Source organism: Thamnophis sirtalis, unplaced genomic scaffold, assembly GCF_051295495.1.
Source record: "Thamnophis sirtalis isolate CommonGarterSnake01/CBP01778 unplaced genomic scaffold, rThaSir2_p1.2 scaffold_3, whole genome shotgun sequence".
Classification (NCBI taxonomy): domain Eukaryota; kingdom Metazoa; phylum Chordata; class Lepidosauria; order Squamata; family Natricidae; genus Thamnophis; species Thamnophis sirtalis.
In genome coordinates, this window is record NW_028261383.1 from 8,712,586 (window position 1) to 8,739,069 (window position 26,484).

Below are 26,484 nucleotides of genomic sequence, written 5' to 3' on the forward strand. Positions count from 1 at the left end.
GGCTCACCATTGAATCTCCATTTATCACATCAATTTCCAAACAGCATAACTTTTCACTTTGATTTATTATTAATCAGAAAATTATTATGAGACAAGGGTTCTTAGCAGCCCACTTAACTCAACTAGCACGTATGATAATAATATCATTATGGGTGTTCCATCACTTGAGTAAGGAGATTATGAATGAAAGATAGAAATGTATAGTAGGGAAAACACTAACTGCAAAGAAACCAATTCGAAACTGCTGTATGATATACGATGGAACTTATTGTTCCTATGTTGTTTTTAATGTTATTGTTTGTTTTTGTTGATGTGTTTATGTGTTTAAAATAAAAAATTATCCTGTAAAAAAAGAATAATAATAATAACTTTTCCCTTTGATTTATTATTAATCAGAAAACTATTATGAGACAAGGGTTCTTAGCAGCCTATTTAACTCAAGTAGCATATATGATAATTATATCACTGTGGGTGTTCCATCACTGGAGTTTTTAAGAAGAGACTGGACAGCCATTTGTCTGAAATGGTATGGGGTATCCTACTTGAGCATGGGAATGGACTAGAAGACCTCCAAGGTCCTTTCCAAGTTTGATTATGTTCTGTGTTCTATCATATCATTGGCATATATCAAGTTACTGTGTGTATTTAAGGTCTGATATATGTGCACTTCAGGATCCTTGATTAATCCTGCTGGGTTATTGATGTTTTGACCTGATAACAGTGTTTCAATTATGCATCCTTTTCTTACCCATTGGTGAGTACCAGTCCTTCTTCTAATGGCTCCTTTGAGCCCATTCTCAAATACACACTTGTAGAAAGACTTTGAATAGGGCCAAAAGTCTGGGTTCCATTTTAAGGTTAATCAATTTTATCCATACATTTCTCTGTTTAATATGTCAAATGTTGCACTAAGATTTATAAAGGCAGCAAACCCTAGTGGTATATTTTGTAATTAGATGGCTCAAGGCAAAGCAATTGTAGATTTCCTCTGTCTGAAGCCTGCTTGTTCTTCTGCAAGAACTGAATCTTGTAATCTACCCATTCTCAACTCTAATCAAGTGGAACCTAGTATATACTTTAGCCACAATATCTGTTAGACTAACTGGCCTGTATTTGCTAGGCTCCTTTTTGTTCCTTTCCTTATATGTAGAGAATACTATTGCCGTCTTCTACAAAACTTACACTCTACAAGTGCAAATTAACTTGCCAAACACAGGGGCCAAGCAGTTGAGCAATTTTTTTTAATAGTTCGACAGAAGACAGTTCTATCCAAGTATGTATCAGGCTTCTATAATGAATCTGATCAGAAAAATGTTAGGTTGAAAAGAAGTTGATGTGTTGGCTAATATGTTTGTAATTAGTTAATTCATTAACTAATGAATTAGTTAATAAGTTATGTGATTCCTACAAGTCCATAAAACATATACCTATTATCGATTGTAGGTAAGATAATCCATTGAGGCTCTTCATGAATCTGGAATTTGAACACTGTTGAAAATCTTATTTTGGTTAAGATTATGTTCCACATAAGAGCTTCCCATTACACCTTCCTTTTATACAGAAGACCATGTGATTGGACCCAGAACTTCACATGTTCACAAGTGTTTGACAGAAGACCCTGAAGTAGCAGGTATGATGTCATGAGAGGATAAGTCTGATTTGATCCTTGCTATCTCCCTACTATGAACACTAATCCCCAGCAATTACACCAGGAATGGCCATGGTGAAAAGCAGCTCTGGGATTCTTAACAGAAGATATAGTTGAATCTATCGCTCACCCATCATCACTCATTCTGCCAGATATGCCAAACAAACCTGTGGGACTTTGTAGGTGCCTACTAATGTTGACAGCTGGATGGAGATATCCCTTCTAGCTGCATCAAGAAGAGCCAAGAGGTTGTCCTTCCTTCCACAGCTGTAGTTGGGAACATTGGGTTTTCCAGTAGAGAGCATGTCCAGCAAGGCATCTGAAGTGCCAAATGTGTTAAAATAGTTGTCAAGGATGTTGTAGCCAAGTGTGAGATTTTGTAGGAGCCTTACATTCTTGTTGACCGCTTGAACATTGAAAATGAAGCATAGTAATTTTGACTTGTCAAAAGATAAGCTAATGTGAAAAAGTTTATGTTATTATCATCAACAGCAATAAAAAAACACATTTTCAATTTAATCCCCTTCAATTCCATTAAATATTCTGAATCTTAAGCAGATACTGATCCAAAACCAGAGGAAAATTATACTCACCATTTTATTTTAATGAGTATTAGGAAAATGGCATGGTGATAGTTTTCCACTAAGGTTAAGAATCACAAATTCATCCTTATGTAGTAATACTAATTTTGGTATGCCTAGTAACCAGTATATCAAATCATTCAGTCATTAAAGTGATACCAGCATTAAAAAAGAGGAAGTTTTATAAAAGATCTTGAAAAGCAGTCCACAAAATAACCCTCTATTCCTATAAGAATTAAAAATTGAATGTCTAAGATGGAGATAGATAGATAGATAGATAGATAGATAGATAGATAGATAGATAGATAGATAGATAGATAGATGATAGATAGATAGATAGATAGATAGATAGATAGATAGATAGATAGATAGATAGACAGACAGACAGACAGACAGACAGACAGACAGACAGACAGACAGGGCTGAGGTAATTATAACCATTTCAATCAAATTTTTTAACATAAGTCATTTTAAACATATTAAAATGATGAACTCGGGATTCAACAAGGAGACGAAAATAATCTGGACTTCTTTCAGTTTTTTTCTGCATCATATTTGGAGTTCAGTGTCTTCCACAAAATAAGACAAAGATAGAAGCCATGGAAACTAAAACGATTAGTAAATTAGACAGCCCCTGCAATATAGTAGTAAGTGAAAAAAGGGGGGAAAGTGTTAGAACTGCAAATGGAAAAGAATGCAACTCATTCTCACTGAATGACTTACGAGTCAAAATTCGTATAAGGAGCCATGTTGAAAGGCAATCTTATACTTGATAATTTTCTCCCAGTGATGACTATGCCAATGAGATGGTCTCCTGGCTTGTAATAGCTCCATGGTTTTATTCCATCCTGCCTTTGAAAACTCAGCAGGCACTTCATTCTAGGTTTTCCAGAGACTGTCTGGGACACCGGCAGCATCAGAAAAAGAAACAGGAGGTCCATAATTCAAGAAGAATAAGAGTTAGAAGAATTCAAAGCACTCTTGCTAGACAGAAATGCCAGAGTCTTTCCTGATTCAGAAAGAGACAAACTGAGCTTCACATGGAAAGGAGAGAAAGGTACCTTCAAGAACACAGATCATGCCTGTCTCAAAACCTGTGTCACACAGAGTGTGATCTGAGGCATTTATTCTTTTCTGGTGCAAGATCCCTTCTATGTTTCTTCATTCTGATGTTTATTTCAAATACAGTGACTGCAAAGGCAAAGAGGTCTCAAAGACCTGGATGGTGATGATTACAATGAAAAACAACTTCTCCCCTGGGTACTTGAAATTTCACAGGACTCCACGTGTGGAGGGGTTGGAGAAAAATGGTGAAAAATCACAGACACGGACAGTTGGGGAAACTGTTCTATAGTGGTTGTGGTTCTTCCTGTCAGGATATGTCCAGAAATTGATACTGGAGGAAAATAGTTCCACATCCAGGAAATTGACTTCTACTGTTTTCAATGTGGCATTTTGCCTCCAGAGATTGATGGGGAAAGTTGTCAGAATATTCATGAACTGGAATAGGACATAGCAACAGGTCAGCCATTGGGGACTGGCTGGAATAGGACATAGTGACAAGGTCAGCCAATGTATAGGCATGGCAACTGGGTCAGCCAATGGGAACTATTTGGTGACTGAGAGCCATGCCACATGGCTTGGAGACTGGGTGTGGCTTACCTCTGTAGTCTGTGCAAGAGAACTAATCTGGTCTGCTGCTGAACTGAAACTGAATACCATGTTCTCTCCTCTGCCTTTGAGCCAGCTCTTTGTATTGTATATATTACTTCATGTGCTATTATGTATATAAAGAAGTTAATGAATCAGCTATCTGTGTGTGCTTTCTGGATTTGATTTCTGCAACGAACTCTGACAAAAGTCACCGTGAGCTATGGAGTTCAGTGATACTCTTGTTTGATGCCTTTCTACTGCATCATTGTTTAAATTGGGGAAAAGCTTTAAGGTGGATAGAATTTTATTTTATTAATGGCATTCTATGTATTCTTCTTCCATATTCATGTAAGACACTGAGATCCTTTATATTCTGAAGTTTTCTAGTTTATTAAATAAACAGTGGCCTGTGAGTCAATTATGGTGGTCCCATACCATGGTGAATATTATGACCTACTTTCATTCACACACACCAATCTAGAAACTTCTTTGGGGGCAATTGGTGGGCTTTCTTCTCCTTGATTGGACATGCTCAGTGGTGTCAGGGCCCTTCCCCTCTCTGAGGCTCTCTAAGGCTGTGTGTTAACCCTCCCCCCCTTTTAGTTAGTTTATTAAATTTATATGCCACCCTTTTCCCCCGAAGGGGACTCAGGGCGGCTCACAACTCGAACCGGGGAAGGGGATACAGACAAAAGATTTAAAAGCAACAACATAACAATATATAATTTAAAACTCACAACAGTCATACCATTCGAGACAGGGGCAACAGCTTTTTAGCCCCAGGCCTGTCGGAACAACCAGGTTTTGAGGGCTTTGCGGAAGGCCTGGAGGGTGGTGAGGGTTCGAATCTCCACAGGGAGTTCGTACCAGAGGGTCGGAGCAGCCACAGAGAAGGGTCTCCTCCGGGTAGTCACCAGTCGACAATGGCCGGTGGATGGGATTCGGAGGAGGCCTAATCTGTGGGATCTAATCGGTCTAGTGGAGGTAATGGGCAGCAGGCAGTCTCTCAAGTACCCAGGTCCAATACCATGAAGGGCTTTATAAGTAACGACTAGCGCCTTGAAGCGTATCCGGAGACCAATAGGCAGCCAGTGCAGCTCGCGGAGGATAGGCGTTACGTGGGTGAACCGAGGTACACCCATGATCGCTCGCGCGGCTGCATTCTGGACAAGCTGAAGTCTCCGAATACTCTTCAAGGGCTGCCCCATGTGGAGCACGTTGCAGTAGTCCAGTCTAGAGGTCACAAGAGCACGAGTGACTGTTGTGAGGGCCTCCCGGTTCAGGTAGGGACGCAACTGGTGCACCAGGCGAACCTGGGCAAATGCCCCCCTGGTCACAGCCGACAAGTGGTGTTCAAGAGTCAGCTGTGGGTCCAGGAGGACTCCCAAATTGCGAACTCTGTCTGAGGGACGTACTGTTTGACCCCCCAGCCTGAGAGATGGAACACTTGGCCAATTAGTAGGAGGGAAACACACCAGCCACTCGGTCTTATCTGGATTGAGTACAAGCTTGTTAAGCCCCATCCAGTCCCTAACAGCCTCGAGGCACTGGCACATCACGTCAACCGCTTCATTGAGTTGGCATGGGGCAGACAGATAAGGCTGCGCATCGTCCGCATACTGATGGTATTTTATCCCGTGCCGTCGAATGATCTCACCCAGCGGCTTCATGTAGATATTAAACAGGAGGGGGGACAGGACCGAACCCTGCGGCACCCCATAGTTCAGGGGCCTAGGGGTCGATCTCTGCCCTCTGACTAACACCGACTGCGACCTGTCCGAGAGGTAAGAGGAGAACCACAGTAGGACAGTGCCTCCCACCCCCACCTCCCACAGTCGTCGCAGAAGGATACCATGGTCGATGGTATCGAAGGCCGCTGAGAGGTCAAGGAGCATTAGGACGGAGGCCTGACCTCCATCCCTGGCTCTCCAGAGATCATCGATCAATGTGACCAAAGCGGTTTCCGTGCTGTAGCCAGGCCTAAATCCCGACTGGAAGGGATCTAGATAATTGGTTTCCTCCAAGGACCGCCGGAGTTGAAAGGTTACCACTTTCTCAACAACCTTCCCCACAAAGGGGAGGTTGGAGACTGGACGATAGTTGTTTAAGACGGCTGGATCCAAAGATGGCTTCTTCAGAAGAGGTCTCACCACCGCCGCCTTTAAAGCGGGGGGGAAGAACCCCTCCCGAAGGGAGGCGGTAACAACCGCCTGGATCCAGCCCCGTGTCACCTCCCTGCTGTTAGCAACCAGCCAGGAGGGGCACGGGTCCAGTACACATGTGGAGGCACTTACAGCTCCCATGGCCTTGTCCACGTCCTCAGGGGTAACAGCTTGGAAATCAATCCAGTGATGTCCTTCCAGATTCTCCCCTGGTGCCTCGGCTGGTTCTGCGCAATTGGAGTCCAGGTCCATCCGAAGCCGAGCTACTTTATCCGCGAGAAATTGGACGTAATCCTCAGCTCTGCCCTGCAAAGGATCGCTCGTATCCCTCCTATTTAGGAGGGAACGGGTTATCCTGAACAGGGCGGCTGGGCGCGACTCAGCGGAAGCAATCAGAGAGGTAATGTGTCTTCTTTTAGTCGTCCTAATTGCCCGAAGATAGGCTCTGATGCTGGATGTTAAAAGCGCTCGGTCTGACTCGGACTTACTGGATCTCCATCGTTGCTCTAGGCATCTCTTTTGGCGCTTCATCTCCCGGAGTTCCTCAGTAAACCAAGGGGCCCTCCTGGATCCACTGCCTTGGATCGGCCGTAAAGGCGCAATCCGGTTAAGAGCCCCTGCCGCTGCTGAATTCCAAGCAGCAACCAGAGTCTCCGTCGGGCTGCGGGCGAGGGTATCAGGAACAACCCCAAGCTCCGTCTGAAAGCCCAAAAGGTCCATAAGTCACCTGGGGTGGAACCACCTAATCGGTTCCTCCTCCCTTCAGTGGGGGTTTGGTCTCCGAAAGTCAAGCCTCAGTAGGTAGTGGTCCGACCATGACAGGGGTAAGGTCTCACTACCCCTCAAACCAAGATCACAACTCCACTGCTCCGAGAGGAATACGAGGTCGAGCATGTGACCCGCCGAGTGAGTCGGGCCCCGAATTACTTGGGTCAAGCCCATGGCTGTCGTGGAAGCCATGAACTCCTGCGCTCCATCGGAGTGTTCACCGAGCGAAGGCAAATTGAAATTCCCCAGAACCATAAGCCTGGGAACTCAATTGCCAGCTCAGTTACTGACTCGAGGAGCGAGGGGAGGGCTGCTGCAACGCTGTTGGGAGGCAGGTACGTTAACAGCAGGCCCACTTGACCCTTGAGGTCCAACTTCACCAACAAGGACTCACACCCGACAAGCTCCGGAGCAGGGATCCTACGAGGTACTAGAGACTCTCGGATAACAATAGCCACACCTCCACCCCTTTCCTGGGATTGCGGCTGATGTAGCACCTGAAAACCCTCTGGGCACATCTCTACGAGGGGGACTCCTCCCTCCGGGCCCAGCCAGGTTTCAGTAATACATGCCAGGTCTGCCCTCTCATCTAAGATTAAGTTCTGGACGAGGGGAGCCTTGTGAACTACAGACCTGGCATTTAGCGACAGCAGCCTGAGACCAGGGTCCTGATTACTCACGCCATCTGGCCTTGGAGTGAGACTCATAGGGCCAGAAGGAGGGATCTCTGTAACGTAGCGAGCCCTCCTTCCCCGGTAATGGCCAGCCCTAAAGTCCCCGACATACCTGCCCCTCCCTGTTAAGACCGTAATGCTCCGGCCCACTCCCGTGTCCGTAGTCCCTCCAACCACCCCTATGGCCCCCACGTTCCCCGACAGGCCCTTCGAATCAGTCATCCTCTCACACAAACACAGCCACTCATCCATGCATTCCCCACATAGGTCAGTTAAAACACAAAAAATACAACAATAATGAGGTTAAAAAAGTGGGTACAGTCATCTATCAAACATACCAGTCACACCGCATTCCTAAAAAATTTTTGCGCACTGTGCAAGAGAGAAAAAACTTAGTGTTCTTAATCTTCTCCTCTGCGGAGTCCAGCAAAAAGGGCAAGACCCAAGAGTTTGAAATGGCTGGAGAGTTAATGTCAATTGGGGGGAGGTGCTGGGCAGGCCCCCTGCCCATGTCCTGTTCATCCCCTGCCTTCTCTTTCTGCATAGATTGAGACATTTTTTTTTTGAGGCCCAAAACTCCCACCAAATGCTTAGAAGGTGGTGTCATAAAAATATCCCGACAAAAAGCAAAGGGAAACCACAAGCAACCACAAGCAATAAATCTTACTTTAAGATCAGAGGTTTATTGTTTCATGAGCAATTTGGAACATGAATAGCCAACATAGCGTTACTTACATTAACAACATTGCAATAAGCTTCCATTGGCATAGCTGAATCCAGCAAGGATTAGCTACGGCCATTGGCCCTGAACTCTTCCCAAGATATTATTTTTTATACTTTTCTGCACGCATTTCACAACTAACTTCCTTGTTCTGTCTTACTGAGACAGTCTCCACATACACCTGTCTACATTTGAAGCTCCCAGACACTTGTTACTTTTAGTTCCTCATTTCCCACCATCTCATTCTTCCCGCTCTAAATGTATCCATACAAGTACAAACTTTGCAGAAAAAGCAGCAAAAAAGTCAGACACAAGTCAGCACATTAGAAATATGTTTAGTACATTTTGATATTATGTTAGTTTAAAACTTTGGTCCAGTGAGGCCTGCAAGCTCACTCCTAGGCCTATTACCTGCGACTTTCCAATGGATATTTTTCTCCCCTCACAGTGCAATTGAGAATCTGATTATGCTTACTATATCTGGATACCTGGTTGGGGGGGGGGTTACATTCTTATCTGGAGAGTGGGACATTGATATGTACACTTTGGCCTATGAGGAGGAACTGGAGAGTTGAGCGATGGGGACCTGAGGGAATAGGCAAGACTATCCTCATTGTGATGGGCAGAGGATGGGCAGAGGGTGGACCATATCCCCATCAGGTCCAGTAGTTTAAAGTAGTCCCAGTTTACAGCCCTTAGCTTCAACTCTCAATCCCTGGCTAAAGAGCCATGGCGATGCAATGGTTAGAATGCAGTACTGTAGGTTAACTCACTGCTCAATCAGGAGTTTGATTATGAGCAGCTCAAGGTTGACTCAACCTTCTATCCTTCCAAGATTGATAGAATGGTAGGACCCAGATTGCTGGGGACAATATACTAACTCTGTAAACTGCTTAGAGAAGGCTGTGAAGCAGTATGAAGCGGTATATAAGTCTAAGGGCTATTGCTATTGCTACCAGATCCTTGGTTGCTTTGGCTTTATCAGGTTGAAATCAGAATACCTGCCGTAGATGCATATTCCCATCACCCAAAGGCTCCCACCCTTCCTCACCTCCTTAAAATACACAGTGTAAGGACCTGGCCCAGCTGGTCCCCAAGGAAAGCAAAACCCTTGACTCATTGGAGGTTCATCAAAATAACTTTTACTGAGAAATAGTAGATGCAGAAAGGTCAGCTGAAATCTAAAGGTCCAAAGGTTTTGCACAAGGCACAAAACAATTCTTTTGTTTTCCCCAAACGCAATTACTCTGGCAGCCAATATGATACCATAGAGATGTTATGAGAAAACTGAGGTGCTGGATAGATAACAGGCCCCTCTCAGGGCACAATGGCCTTGGAACCAGGCTGGAACCAGCTGGGAAGGAGTCTGTTTCTCCTGCAAAGACAGTCCCTCTCCCTAATTCCCAAGCAGTTACACCAAAAGCAAAAAAATGCAAAGAATGCCAGAAACGTCCCTCCCCCCTCCCTCCAACATAATGGCAGGACATCTACATGGTGGACCTGCATGGTGGACACACAGCTTTTAAGGCCTCTGCCACAGGCTCCCAACTGCTTCCATCTTGCCTATTTTCACTTTGCAGCCTCTGACATATGCATGCACCAGAGGTGGGTTGTGCCCAGTTCAGCCTGGATCAGGCGAACCAATAGTGGTGGTGGCAGGAGGCTCTGCCACCCGCCTGGACGCTTCTGTGCATGTGCAGAAGCATCACATGCGAGCATGAGCAAGCGCAAACATGAGCAAACTGGTAGAGCCAGGATTTGCAACACACCTCTGACATACACTGTTACACTGTTAGCCAAAGTCAAGGAAAATTGCTCAACTTATTTCTTAAAAGAAGTCAGGATCATGGGCAGTTTCTGAATACCAAATTTCTCGGAATGATTTTCACACATTTCTCCATACCAAGATTTATTGGGAAGGCAAGAGAGTAAAAAAAATTCCAATAATTCAACCATTTCTGATTTAGGAACATAAAATTCGGATCTTCTTTGACCCCAGCATAGTAAGTGGAAATAATTAATATTTTCATTCAACTACAAGAGACTTCTACAATTCTTTACAATATCATAATGGTCTTATGTTTTTATGTTTATTCTGGCTGTAACCTGCTCCTTTGTGTTCAGGTCTGGCCTCAGAATGATAATGTAACACTTAGGGATGAAGATGCAACCCAACAGACCAGCACTGGATACCAAGATGGAGAAGACCTGAACAGCTACCATGTATTTCCCTTTAGTGCTCAGATAAGTGGGCACAAAAGTCACCCAGACACTGCAGAAGACCAGCATGCTGAAGGTGATCAGCTTGGCTTCGTTGAAGGTCCCAGGGAGATTCCTGGCCAGGAAAGCCACTGTGAAGCAGATGGCAGCCAAAAAGCCCATGTAACTGAGGGTGGTGTAGAACATAATAACAGATCCTTCATTGCATTGCAGGATGATCACTCCAGGCTAGGAGTGAAGGTCAGAGTCAGGGACTGAGGGAGAAACTCCAAGCCAGATGGCGTAGATGATAATTTGGACAGCAGAAGAAGCAAGGATGATGGAGCTGGCCAAGCTCTTCCCCAGCCATCTCTTCACTTGGTTTCCTGGTTTTGTGGCTAGGAAAGCCAGCACCACTGTGATTGTTTTGGCCAAGAGAGAAGAAATGGCAACTGAGATGATGCTGAAAACCGTTTGTCGGAGAAGGCAGGTGACTTTCTTTGGTTGACCAATGAAGAGAAAAGAAGACAAGAAGCAAAACATGAGGGAAACCAGGAGGATGTAAGAGAGGTCTTGGTTGTTGGCTTTGACAATGGGAGTTTGTTTGTATTTAATGAATAGGATTAAAATGAAGCCTGTGGTTAGGAACAAAAGCAGGGCAGAGGAGATGAGGATGAGGATGATGCCCAGATGTTCTTTATAGGACAGGAAAGTTATAACTTTGGGGATGCATTGGATTCTCTTCTCATTTGGATATTGTTCATCTGGACATTTGGTGCATTTTTCCGTATCTGAGAAAAACAAAAGGATTTTTTTCAAACATTCTGTCCTTTCATATTTCACAAATATGCCTCTTGGGACAACAGCTGATACCAGAAATGTTTATAAGATGCATTCCTTAACATCTCCATCAAAAGAAAATAAGTATTTTTTAAAAGAAAACTGTTAGATAAAGTCTATACATTTGGGGGAAGTCCTAAGTTTTGCAGGATTTCAAGTTGAATGCTGAGAACCGTCATAGGAATCCACATTACTAGAGATAAATAATGGATCATTTAATCTTTCAAGGCACACCTCCTGGAGTCTGGCAGGTGGCAGTTCTTAACATACTAGACACAGATTATGGTCATCCTGTCAAATTAGTTTATTTAATGTTCAATGTCTATGGCCTGAAAGATTTCTACTTCCTTGGAAGAAAAAGCCAGAATTAGTTACTTTGAAACTAATATAAATGCCAATCTGTTTTAATCTCAATTAGTAATTTATACATAGGTAAAAGTAAGGGCTCCCCTTGCACATATGTGCTAGTCGTTCCCGACTCTAGGGGGCAGTGCTCATCTCCTTTTCGAAGCCAAAGAGCCAGCTCTGTCCAAAGACGTCTCCGTGGTCATGTGGCTGACATGGCTAAATGCCGAAGGTGCACAGAACACTGTTACCTTCCCACCAAAGGTGGTTCCCATTTTTTTCTACTTGCATTTTTACATGCTTTCAAACTGCTAGGTTGGCATAAGCTGGGACAAGTAACAGGAGGTCACTTCCTTGCACGGTGATACAGATTCAAATTGCCAAATTGCCGACCTTTCTGATCAACAAACTCAGCACATTAGCCTCTGAACCACCACATCCCTATGGTGTATATAGGATTTTTCCCTTTTATACCATGGATTGATTTCTTTTTGTCTGGGGTTGTAGTTCCTATTTCACTATTTAACAAAAAAAAAGAGAAAGAAAAGAAAAAGACATCGCAAGAAGTGGGAAGGCCCAGTACTAACATCATGACGTAAAAGATTTGCTATGAAGGTAATTAAAATGAAGCTGCTGAGTTAAAAAAGAATATTAATTTTTTTACTTTTTGACCAGTAACATGGACAATTACAGCACCGGAGAAACCCATTTTATCTCCAATAATTGTATATTACATTTATCACACTTCTCTTCCTCAACACTGCCAAACTATTCACTAAGGCTGCATTACTATTACTATTAGTCTTCTCATCGTTCCTATCACCCATCTCCTCCCACTTATGACTGCAGGACTGTAACTTTGTTTCTTGTATCCTTATGATTTATATTGATATTGATTGTTTCCTGATTGCTCATTTGTACCCTATGACTATCATTGTGCTGTACCTTATGATTATTGATGAAAGTATCTTGTCTTTTTATATACATTGAAAGCATATGCACCAAAGACAAATACCTTGTGTGTCCAATCACGCTTGGCCAATAAAGAATTCTATTCTATTCTATTCTGTTCTGTTCTCTATTCTATTTTAATATGGACTTTCATTAAAATGCTCTGGATTAATCCATTTCAACAAGACCACCTTTCCTCCAGTGTCACCCACCTTCCTGAGTGGAGATGGTCCCCTCCGGACAAGGAATGCAGTCATAGCAACAAACTGGCTCTCCTTCTCGAGCCTGCTTGAAAAATCCAGGATGACAATTTTCTACACATCTGGACAGAGGCAGGGACTAAGCCGAAAAAGGAAATTTGCAAAGAAAATGAGTTAGAACATTTTCCTAATACAGGTGAGTATCTCTAATCAGTAAAAAGTATCCAAGGGCTTCACTGAGGTCCCCAATTTCAAAAACCTGCAAGTGATACAACTGCTTGTAGGTTCTCCATATTTCTCATATTTCACATAGGAACAAAAATCTTTTGCCCTTTGTAAAGTCTTTAGGGATGAAATAAGCTAAGATTTAAGTATGTAACAACAACCTTTGAAGTCTGGTTCAATATGCATCCATGCATTCTTAATTATCATTGATGTGAATCCTTTGGAGGGACACTTTCATTCAAGTAGGCTTCAAATGAAGGTCGTCTGAGAAACCAATAATTAACAAAAACTATTTTTTCTTTCAAATTGTTTGACATTATAGCATCCTTGGTGTCCTCTGAGCTTGGTTATTTGTCAGTCACATGGTACCTTGATTGGATCATGTGACTGACTGATTGAAAAAGGGGAAAAACTTTTATTTTCAATTAGGTAAAGCCGTGGGAAGATTCAGAGTCGGTTTTCACCAGCCTGTGCCAATATGATATGCCAAATAAAATGATTCTTTGAGGAACCTACCTGCCTCAGAGTTCTGTTTGCTATGGATGTATTACTTGCAAACCTGACACACAGTATGTTTAATCATGATTATTTCATGTGAAATGAAACCGTTGAACCTCCTACTAGGAGCAGAAGGCCTATTATGCTATTGAAACTGGTGTGAATGTGGTTCTCCTCTCAATGTTCAATTCTCTTTGTAGATCATCCACATTGATTAGTTTCAGTCCACTTGAAATGAGTCTGGTCTTAAGACTTTGTAAAATAAAGAAAAGAAGCTAGTACTTTCCATACCTTGTTCAGTAACTTCAGTCGAGATAGAGTAGATTTGCTAATACTAAGATTCTCCCTTTTAAAAGTCCCCACTCTCTCTTCATTGAAAGGATTCTTGGGGATAACCACCAAGCTTATTATATTCAGGTCAGCTTTTAGCTCCCCATTTGAGTCCCAGTACAGTTTCTCCCTTGTGATATTGAAAAACACCTTCTTATCCAGAAAGGGATGAAGCTAGAATGAAAAAAAATCCAGGGTTATCCCATGATCATAATAAACAGATGAATAAATCAGAGACAATGTCACTTTTATTAAATTCACACCCAAAATATATTTTTTCTACTGTTATGTATCATACAGTATATCTCATGCCAGTACTGGAAAGTGAAAAACACCAAAGGACACTTTACCATGCATAGTGGACTTGTGGAAGGAGGAGGAGGAAGAAGAAAAATAAGAGGAGAGGGAGGAGGAAAAAGAAGAATGAGGGGGAGGGGGAGGGGAGGAAGAGGAATAAAAATAGGAGGAGGGGGAGGGAGGAAGAAAAGGAGGTGGAGGGGGAGGAGGAGGAGGAGGAAGAAGAAGAAGAAGAAGAAGAAGAAGAAGAAGAAGAAGAAGAAGAAGAAGAAGAAGAAGAAGAAGAAGAAGAAGAAAAATACTTTTGAAGTTGAATCTTTAAAAAAAAAGTAGAATTCTTTTATTGTGACTGATAGACAATGAACTAGAAAAAACCTATAGAAAATTGGTCCAATTCAGAAGTGGAATAATGCTGAAAATACCAGAATTGAGGAATCGGTTGTGAAATTGTCATAATTTGCAGAACTGGCAGAATTGTCCTGTTTGTTCAGGGAAAAAAGATGAACCTTTTTGAAAGCCAAGGTGGCGCAGTGGTTAAATGCAGCACTGCAGGCTACTGCTAGATCAGCAGGTCAGCGGTTCAAATCTCACCGGCTCAGGGTTGACTCAGCCTTCCATCCTTCCGAGGTGGGTAAAATGAGGACCCAGATTGTTGGGGGCAATATGCTGACTCTCTGTAAACCGCTTAGAGAGGCCTGAAAGGCCTATGAAGCGGTATATAAGTCCACTGCTATTGCTATTGCTATTGCTATAGAAAAAGACTAGAAACCTTATATGGACACATGGAAGAAGCAAATGAAATGTGGATTTTTGGATTTGATTATGAAAAAAGTGGACTAAATAAGGAATTGGAGGAATTTATACAATAGAAAAGAAATCAGATAAACTTATAAATACTTGTTGAAAAGAAGGTTGAATATAGTTTATTTCTTTTTTTTTTCCCTTTCTATCTGTCTTACTTTTTCTTCTTCCACTTTTTTCTTTCTTTTTTGGATTTGCCTTTTACTATAGAAAACAATAAAATGTATAAACAACAAAAACGATATAGGATATGGAAAAAAGTGAGCTAAATTACAAGAAAGCAGATTCTGGCTAAGCAATAGGAAAAACATATCAGAAGGAAGAGCAGCTTGAGGGTGACTCTTCACATGAAAGATCAGACAGCCATCCCTCAAAAAGTGTTGTGGTCTGCTGATGGCCTATGGAGCTAGCAGCAGAGTCGGACAGTGAGGAGATGGGGGAGGAATGTGGGCCAGTCTTGAAGTCTGGGGAAGGCTCGGACAAGGGCTCTGCATCAGAGGCAGAGATGGGGCCAGGGCCATCTGGGAGTTATGTGCTGCCTCTGGAGCCTCAGCGGGACATCAGCGAGGCAGAGGAACAGGGGAAGCCTGTTCCCAGTGTGACTAAGCACAGAGCTGCCAGAAGGCAAGAACAGTTAAGACAGAAGGGAGAACTCGGGAGTAAGGCTTAGCGGTGATTGGCCCCTCCCATAGAACATAAAGGAGGAACAAAGGTATGTGAGCCTTTGCAGGAAGCAACTTTGTTCATGCTGTTCAGTTTACATTCTGAAGCTCAATTTTGACTCTGCTCAATGTGGCCTTGCCAAGCTAATTGCCAATTAAGTCTCTGGCAGCGTTTCAAGGAAGTCTACTGTCCGACTCTTTACAAACTATTTGGGGCTCACTACAGGCTGTGAATGAACATAATTCACAGCCTTTGAAATAAAAAGAGGATTTTTGGGACTAAGCATTTGCTTTTTACTGTATCAGGAACTCTAGGTCAGAACAAAAAGTTTTAACTGGGATTCCTGCAGAGCAGGAATCAGGGGGTGAGCAGGGGTTGAGGCTAGATGGCCTTAGGAGCTTTGCAATGATAAATACAAAATGACTTTAAAATGGTAGGATGCAATTGCATAATACATTCACATCCTTTTAAAAAAAAGTGGACAGATCTTTTTTTAAATTCCCAATATTCCGCATCCTGATATATGCCTACCGGACAAAAACAAGCAAAACTACATGTAGTTGCTGAAAACAGTGGCGCAATGTGAAAATAGTCAACAAAAGAGGTTTAACCCACTCCTTTTCATCCCTAGAAGAAGCAGAAGGTGGTAGAAGAACAGAAGGTATGCAAACTAGGGAATACAAAACTTTTGCTAGACCAATTCTTGAATGCAGCTCATCTGTCTGGAACCTGCACTGCATATCAGACATTAATATAATCAAACAAGTCCAGAGATATTTCACGAGAAGAGTCCCCTGCTCCTCTGTTTGCAACAGAATATCTTATGCCACCAGACTTGAAATAGTGGGTTAAGACAATTTGTTATTTTGCCATCTTGGATCCGACTTAAGCGTAATACATAAAATTATCTCCTGCAATGTCCTACCTGTCAATGTATACTTCAGCTTCAACCACAACAACACATGAGCTCACAATAGATACAAACTTATGGTAAACCACTCCAAACTTGATTGCAGGAAACACAATTTTTAACTTTAACAGAGCCGTCACTGCCTGGAATGCACTACCTGACACTGTGGTTTCTTCCCCAAACCACTAAAATTTTAACCTTAGACTGTCTACTGTTGACCTCACCCCATTCCTAAGGGGCATGCCTAAGCACACAAGTATGCCTATGGACCCTGTCCTAATATTCCCTTGTATTCATATTCATCTCATGTATTCATATCATGTCTATACTTATATCTGATATCTAATTCATGCTTGATGAAAATAAATAAAAGATAAAATAAAAAATAAAGAAGGAGGTTGAGATGGTTCCCCTCCTTCACCCTTCCATTTCTGCTCAGAAGGAATTAAGTTGAATGGATCATGGGTGGGTTCTAGCCGGTGTTACTGCCGGTTTGCTCATCTGTGCATGCACTTTGCACGTACATGCACAGTTCAATGGAAATTGTTCTGTACATGCACAGAACTCCAATAAAAGATGGTGACGGCAATGGCAATGACCAAGGAACTGGTTCAGGGGCATGGCAAGGCTGAACTGGTAGGAACCCACTTCTGGAATAGATCCTTGTTGAGACCCCTTACCTGCCATGGCTGCAGCCTTAGAGCTCCCAACTTCCTTTTGCCCTTCTGTCTCCTTTTGGATATGATGTAATAAGCAGCATGCAAGGCATATGCCACAGCCTTAACAACACTGTAGATGCGGTGTTCATTTAAAACCAAGACCCCATCACTAGCCTTTTGGGTTTTCAGTGGTGCTTTCTCAGTGCATCTTCTCCTGCTTTTGACAGAAAGGACATGCTTAGAAAAAGAACAGTTAAAAGCCTTCTTTTGGTAATCTCGGTTTAAATAGCAAAAGTCTTCAAAGGAGTTGTATTTTTTTCCCTTTTTTTGTCCTGATAGAAAAGGACCAAATACTATGGATGTATCTTAAAAATTTCCAAGTAGGTTGGAACGAATTATGAATTACATATAAAGCTGTGGTGATCCAGACTTTCCCTTCAATGGGTCCTGGCAAGTTTTCAAGTGTTTCATGTACAATAACCATTCCTTGTCTGAGCCAACCAATTTCCATAAAATAAACAAAGACATTGACTTGTCTCCAGGTAATAAGGGCAGCAGTATTAGAAGCTGTATGTGTAGTCATTGAGAATCTTAGTGAAACAACCACACAAATGCCATTCCTGGTTAGCATAGGGGTCAAAGTCTTCACAAAACTGTCTGCATTGTCTGTGTCTGAAGCAACAAGACCAATCAGGGTCCATCTGAAATGGAGGAGCAGTTGGACAATTGCTGGGTACAGGATTCCTTCTTTGGGGACCATCGGGTGGAAAAAGGGGAAACGAGTTTTGTCACTCAGAGTGTCTGAAACACTTTTATAAGAGACCTGGAAAAGAAAAAAAAGGTTTTGTTTTATTTGGAACCAGAATAAGAATAACAAAACAACAGAATTGGATGGGAGCTTTGAGATCTTCTAATCCAACCCCGTACTCAAGCTAGGAAACCCTATATTATTTCAGACAAATAGTTATCCAATCTCTTCTTCAAAACCTCCAGTGTTAGAACGCGCACAATTTCTGGAAGCAAGTTGTCCATTGATTAATCGTTCTAATTGTCAAGAACTTTCTCCTTAGTTCTAGGTTGGTTCTCTCCTTGATTAGTTTGCACCCATTGCTTCTTGTCCTACCCTCAAGTGCTTTGGAGAATAGCTTGACTCCCTCTTCTTTGTGGCAGCCCCACTGCTATCATGTCTCCCCTAGTCCTTTTTTTCATTAAAGTAGACATACCCAGTTCCTGCAACCATTCTTCATATGTTTTAGTCTCCAGTCCCCTAAACATCTTTGTGCACTTTTTCTAGAGTCTCCACATGTTTTTTACATCATGGCGACCAAAACTGGATGCAATATTTCAAGTGTGGACTTACCACATCAAGATCAAAATATGAGATTTTAATGAATGCAACTTGGTTTTACAATTGTTTTCAGGATTTTTATATTTATTGATCAGTAATATGGTAATATCACCATTTATGATATGATTTAATCTTTGTCATTTGTATGTCTCTATTCTCCTTTTTATCTTTTGCATGTTCACAGGGATGCAGCAGAAGCCCCAGAAGTTATGGGAATGTTGCCATGGGCAGTAATAGCCACTTTGCTCCTTGTCCTATCCCTACTGTTGATCCCCAATCTTTAACCATAGTACCTACAATGACCTCAATGAGATGGATACACTCTCACACAAACCTGTGGGATTTTGTAGGTGCTCAGCACAATCGATATCTGGCTGGAGATGTCATCATCACTTCCATCAATAAGAGCCATCAGGTTGTCTTTCTTGCCACAGTGATAGTTGGGGACATTGGCTTCTCCAGTAGATAGAATGTCCAGCAAAGCATCTGAAGACACAATGTTGTTTACATAGTTGTCATGGATATTGTAGCCAAGTGTGAGTTTGGGCAGGAGCTTGGGATTCTTATTGACCTCTTGAATGGCCATAATGACAGAAAAACTATTTGAATAGTCAGTGTTTCCTTTACTGTAAAGAAATGTGCACATCATCATCACCACCTTCATTGACCACAATGTGTATTGAATTTAGTCATGTTTAATACAATATGCCTTTTTTGCCATAAACCAGATTGATCAAAATCCAAAGTCAAATTGTACTATCTGATCAGCATTTAATTTCATGATGTTTGAGAAGATGGAATAGAAATAGTCTTCCATTAAGCTAATTATCACAAATATATTGCTATTAGTAGTAGTATTTACAATGTATGCAATGTATGGCTGTGAAAGTTGGACCATAAGAAAGGCTGAGTGCCAAAGAATTGAGGCCTTTGAACTATGGTGCTGAAGAAGACTCCTGCAAGTCCCTTGGACTGCAAGGTAATCAAATCAGTCAGCCCTAGAGGAGATCAACTCTGACTGCTCTTTAGAAGTCCAGATCCTGAACAAGAAACTCAAAGACTTTGGCCACCTAATGAGAAGGAAGGACTCACTGGAGAAGAGCCTAATGCTGGGAATGACAGAGGGCAAAAGAAGAAGGGGACAACACAGAATGAGAGGGCTGGATGGAGTCACTGTAGCAATAGGCGTGAGCTTAAATGGACTCCAGAGGATGGTAAAGGACAGGAAGGAGGAACATTGTCCATTGGTTCACGATGGGTAGGACACAACTTCGCAACTAACAACAAAAAATAGTATTTAGCGTGATTAGCATTAATTTTTATTTGCCCAAAATGGGGAGCTTCCAGTTTTGAATGGAGAGGTAGTAACTAATTAAAGGGAGATAAAACAAGATGGAAGGAATATAGTAAAATCAGCAGAGATCTCAATATCTAAGATACTTAGAACACACTCCTTATTTAGAAAAATCTCTATTGCTAGATTATTTAGTTAAATCAGGACTGCAGTCCTTGCCAACCTAGAAGGCTACTGGAACCGATGGAACACCCACCGAAATATGGTAAGCCACAGAAGAATAAATCAAGATTCTAACCAAGCTATGCCAGAAAATCTGGAAAATGACACAATGGCAAACTGATGGGAAGGGATCTATCTACATTCCAAAAGCAAAAATAAAAAAGGATATTAAACAGAGTATGCAAAATATTGTACAATATCTGTAATTTTCTCTATATTAGAATAGAATAGAATAGAATAGAATAGAATAGAATAGAATAGAATAGAATAACAGAGTTGGAAGGAATTTTGGAGGTTTTCCAGTCCAACCCCCTGCTTAGACAGGAAACCCTACATCACTTCAGACAAATGGACATCCAATATCTTCTTAAAAACTTCCAGTGTTTTTAAACTTCACTGTCAGGAAATTGTCAGTTGCTTCTCTTGTTGATTAGTTTCCACCTATTGCTTCTGGTTCTACCCTCAGGTGCTTTGGAGAATAACTTGACTCCCTCTTCTTTGTGGCAACCCCTGAAATATTGGAAAACTGCTATCATGTCTCTCCTAGTCCTTCTTTTCATTAAACTAGACATACCCAGTTCCTGCATCCATATATTTTAGCCTCCAGTCCCCTAATCATCTTTGTTGCTCTTCTCTGCACCCTTTCTAGAGTCTCCACATCTTTTTTACATCGTGGCGACCAAAACTGGATGCATTATTTTAAGTGTGGCCTTACCAAGGCATTATAAAGTGGTATTAACACTTCACGGGATCTTGATTCTATCCCTCTGTTTATGCAGCCTAGAACTGTATTGGCTTTTTTGCAGTTGCTGCACTGCTGGCTCATATTTAAATGATTATCCACTAGGACTCCAAGATCCCTCTCACAGTTACTACTATTGAGCAAGATACCACTTATACTGTACCCGTGCATTTCGTTTTTCTTGCTTAAACGTATAATCTTACTTTTTTATCATTGAATATCATTTTATTAGATAGCACCCAATATTCAAGCCTGTCAAGATCCTTCTGTATCTTAAGCCTATCTTCTGGAGTGTTGGCTATTCCTGCCAGCTTGGTGTCATCTGAAAATTTGATGAGATATTAAAGGAAGATGGATTGGAAGAACGTAAGTGTGGATTTAAACTTAGAGGAAAAAACATAAATAATCCAACACTACCCTGTGAAGTGAAAATGCAAACCATCAATAAACCCTAGTAATACGAATACAGTGAGAAAAATGGGATTAAAATTAAATATCAAGAAGGCAAAATCATGACAACAGAAAGAACAACCAACTTTAGAATCAGCAAAGAAGATATCAAAGTGATGGAGTCAGGAAATGCACCCCATGCAATCATTTGGAAGAGCATCCATGAAAGTCTTAGAAAAGATATGCAAATGGTATGATGTGCCTATACCTGTAAGAGTCCCGATGGCTCAGGGCTTAGAATACAGTGTTGCAGGCTAACTCAATTCTCACTGCCAGGAGTTCAATCCTGACCAGCTCAACGTTGACTTAGCCTTCCATCTTTCCAAGGCTGATAAAATGAGGAGCCTGATTGTTGGGAGAAATATGCTGACATCGTAAATCACTTAGAGAGGGTTGTAAAGCACTATGAAGCAGTTTATAATTCAAAGCGCTATTGTTATGGCTACTACCTAAAAAGGTCAGAATCATGAAAGCCATGATATTCCCAGTGACACTCCATGGAAATGAAGGTTGGACTTGAAGTAGCAAGCTAGGAAAAGCATTAATACTTTTGAACTTTGGTATTGGAGAAGATTTCTGTGACTAACAGATAATCTAACAAATCAACTCAGAGTTTTCATTTGAGCCACAGCAGCAATGGATGTACAATTGGAAAACCTGAAGGATCACATTAGGGGCAGATTGTCCTAGCAAAGACCTATTGATGTCTATTGGTCTCTTAAGAGTTGGCAAGTCTTAATGGCATACATTCAGTCAAACATTTGAAGTAGAACAATCCTGTAAGCAAGAGCATGGACTCATACTATATGTGATCCAGAAAAGCAATGATGAAAACCCAATCTTCCTCTTCTATTCCTGTAAAGAGTGGGCATTTCATATCAATAAACTATTTTAATGGTACAGAACTGGACTGGACATAGGTGTCTATAAAGTTTAAATAAGAGAGAAAGAAAGAAAGAAAGAAAGAAAGAAAGAAAGAAAGAAAGAAAGAAAGAAAGAAAGAAAGAATTATTCATAAAATCCCTGGTCTAAAAGTCATTCTTCTGACCTAACTAAGAAAGTAATGAGAAAAACATATGAAGAATGATTGCAGGAACTGGATATGTCTAGTTTGAACTAGGGGTGACATAATAGCAGAATTCCAATATCTCAGGGTTAGCCACAAAAAAGAGGGAGTCAAGCTATTCTCCAAAGCACCTGAGGGTAGGACAAGAAGCAATGGGTGGAAACTAATCAAGGAGATAAACAACCTAGAATTAGAACTAGAACTAGAACAGAACAGAACAGAATAGAATTCTTTATTGGCCAAGTGTGATTGACACATACGGATGACACACAAGGAATTTGTCTTTGGTGCATATGCTCTCAGTATAAATAAAAAGACAAGATACATTTATCAAGAATCATAAGGTACAGCACAATGATAGTCATAGGGCATAAATAAGTAATCAGGAAACAATCAATATCAATATAAATCATAAGGATACAAGCAACAAAGTTACAGTCCTGCAGTCATAAGTGGAGGAGATGGGTGATAGGGACAATGAAAAGACTAAGAGTAATGCAGCCTTAGTGAATGGTTTGACAGTGGTGAGGGAATGATTTGTTTAGTAGAGTAGTGGCATACAGGAAAAAAACTGTTCTTGTGTCTAGTTATCTTGGTGTACAGTTTCCTGACAGTTAGAACAATTTATCAGTGGAACAACTTTCCTCCAGAAGTTGTGAATGCTCCAACACTGGAAGTTTTAAAGAAGATATTAAATAACCATTTGTCTGAAATGTTGTAGGGTTTCCTGCGTAATCAGGGAGTTGGACTAGGAGACCTCCAAGGTCCCTTCCAACTCTATTCATCAAATTGATTTTCTTCTGCTAAAAGAGAACATCAGTGATCGAACAAGCACTGCAAGAGGAGGGGGAAGATCATCTGAGCTTAGACTTCTGAGTTTGTCTCTCATCTTCCTTCAGGCCTTCAAGATAAAAGAGGAAAGTGCTGGAAATCAAAATGAGCCAAGAAATTGCACCGTTCCTGAGCCGGGAATTAGTGGAATCAGAATGAATGAAAAAGTGCTTAGAGTTTCACATGGAGAAATGTACGTGTGCCACAGGCTGAATTACTTACACACTATGTTGAACAACAGGCGACTCGCTGAAATGGAATGGCAAATATAGAGCGTGTGTTGCACTGAAAATCGCACTAATCAGATGGTGTCCTGGATGGTAATGATGCCATGGCTGCACCCCTCTCTGTTGCTCCAAAGTCAGGGAACATTTCGTTCTCAGCTTCTCCGGATTTACCTGGGGCAGCAACAGCAGCATTAGGAGCAGGAGCAGGAGGTCCATTCCTCTCCAAGCTGAATCAGTCATCTCCCTATCTCCAAAGGTCAAGAAGACAGACAGATTCAAAGGATTCTCTCAACATGGAAAAGCAGTGTTTTTCTGATGCAGACAGAGCCCAACAGATCTTCACAGTAAATTGGGAAAAAAAATATGTTCAACAATGTAGACCCTGCTTGCTAAAACATACGCCAAACCTTCAGCCTGAACAAAGATGCATTTATCGCCATGTTGCTTCAATTTATTTACATCAAAGACCATCTCTGGAGAAGCTGCAGAAGAGGTCTCAAAGACGAAGATGGGGATAATTACAGCGAGAAGCAACCTGTCCTCTCGGAGGGCCTGAACCTCTCCTGGGATTCCATAATCAAAGATATATTCGTGTTTGTTAAAATGCCAGAAACAACTGTGGGGGAAGAGTTCTGCAGCAGTAGTGGTCCTATCTCTTGGGAATGTCCAGAAAGTGATGATGAAAAATGGGAGGTGATTTGATCTCTGATGTCCTTCAGGATGGTAACTTGTCTCCTGTGTTTTTCAGCTGTAAGATGAATTTTAAAAAAGAAGAATCCTGAACAAGTCATAGTTTTAACATTAGTCAAAGTTCAAAGATACTGATGCTGATTGGGATTAGAAAGTAGGGCGAATTAAAAATAGGTCATATCAACATTGAGTGGTGTTGTGGCCCAGCAGGAGCCATTGGAGTTGCCATCAGACTCCGACAGCAAGGGGCCCTATGAGTCGGAGGATGTGGAGGACCCTGGACAGGTTCCGACTCCGAGCAGGGTGCAGAGAGGCTGGTTGGCCACCAGGAGGCACCTGAGCCTTGGACCAGTGGGGAGGAGACAAGGGAATGTGATCCGGACGTCAGCAGTGGGGAGGAGCCAAGGGAGTTTTTCCTGGATACCTGGCACCGGAGAGCTAATAGGCGGAAGGAACAGTTGTGCAGTTACAGGAGGTAATTGCACTCAGCTGGTGGTAATTAGGCTCCTCTCGAGGCTATAAAAGGAATGCTTGTGGGCACACCCCTTTTGCAGGAGTCAACGCATTCATTAATGTTGGAGAACTGTGGTGTTAGCTTGGTAGGCTGGATTGTTGCCAAGGCTTGTCTGTGCTGGTTTGCTGCCAAGGACCTGTCTGAGGATGTGACCCAAAAAATTGGGAAAGGATAATGTTTCTAAATTTTGTCAACCACAGCAATGTCTTGCCTTACTTTCCCTCTCCTTCCAAACACACACACACACATGCACACAAACTTATACTACGTTTTGAATTTTCATTCAGCAATTAAACCTTTTGGTGTCTCAGGAATCTTGAAGGGAGTGAAACGGTGACAATATAAGAAAGTTTGCCTGGTGCTCCTAGTTTTGGTTCTCAAATCAGCTCAATGAAAACAGCCTCCCAGAGATTATGTCAAGCGATTTTTATTGGAAAGCTTTGTAGAATTGAAAAAAATGAAGAATATGAAGGCGCATTTCTTCATGTTTGGTGGACATGTATGAAAGCTTACAAAATTGGATTCAAATACATACACTGAGGCTTTTAAAGATACAGTAAATATTCAACTGAAGTCAGAATAATAATAATAATTCTTTAAAGTCAGCGCACAACATATATACAATGAGATTGATGGATAAACAATTAGAGACATTCCATGGAAGATTATTTCAGAACAGGATTGCTTTTCACCAAATTATTACATGTACAAAGTTAGAAAGAATTCAGCATACCCAACACTGAGGAATAGTCAGTGGAATTGCCAAACTTGTTGAGATGGACAAACTGACTTCTTTGATTAGAGAAAGGACAATATCTACATTTATTGATGACTGGAACACATATATCTATGTTTTGCATAAAAAGTCCACAAAAATGACTATGTGATTTATCATTGTAATGATTAGGCCAGATAAATTATAGGGGGGGGGGGGAGAGTCACAATTTAAGTTTAGACAGAAAGATTAAAATAGTTCTCTCATTCTTTTTTTTTTCTCTGTTCCAATTTAGTTTATATTAAATTTTAACTGGACTCTCCCCCAGGAGGAGATTTAAAAGATCTTGTGCCCCAAACCCACAACTGAAATAATGGGATTTTTAGAGCCTCTACCACCAACTACAGGTAGTCCTCGACCTACAACAGTTCATTTAGTGACTCTTCAAAGTTACAACAGCATTAAAAAGAGACCTATGGCCATGTTTCATGCTTACAACTGTTGCAGCATCCCTGTGATCATGTGATTTACATTTGGATGCTTGAAAACTCACATTTATTATGGTTGCAGTGCCCCAAGATCATGTGGTTCCCTTTTGTGACCTTCTGACCAGCAAAGTCAATATGGAAGACAGATTCATTTAACAACCATGTTACTAATTTAAGAACTGCAGTGATTCATTTAACAAATGTGGCAAGAAAAATGGGACAAAGCTCGTTTCACACATTGTTAACTCAGCAACATAAATTTTGAGCTCAATTATGATTGTAAGTTGAAAACAACCTATATATATTTCTGGTATATCAACAGATTCCTATTGCACAAATGCCATGTTTCAAAAACCTGCATGTGGCATCTCCAGCCTCAGGTCGGTGAAGGCCACTGAACAGATGTGGTTCCTTGAAAACTCAAAAATGTTCAGGAGACATATTTGAATTTCATTGTATAAGATTGGTGATATTATCTTCCAAACACCCTTTAATTATGTCAAGCAAAATTATTGGCCTACTTATGTATGGAGAGCAGCTTGAACTAATTTATTGGTGTGGACTGTTGGAAAAGTTGAGACTTAAAATTCCTCTGTTTCACATTTCTACATTTCTTCTGGGCGTAAGATGCTCCTTTATGTTAAGATCTGGCCTCAGAATGATAATGTAGCACTTGGGGATGAAAATGCAGCCCAGCAAAGCATCAATGGAGGACAAGATGGAGAAGATCTGGGGAAGAAGGCGGGGCTTAGCAGTGAGAAGATGGAGTTTC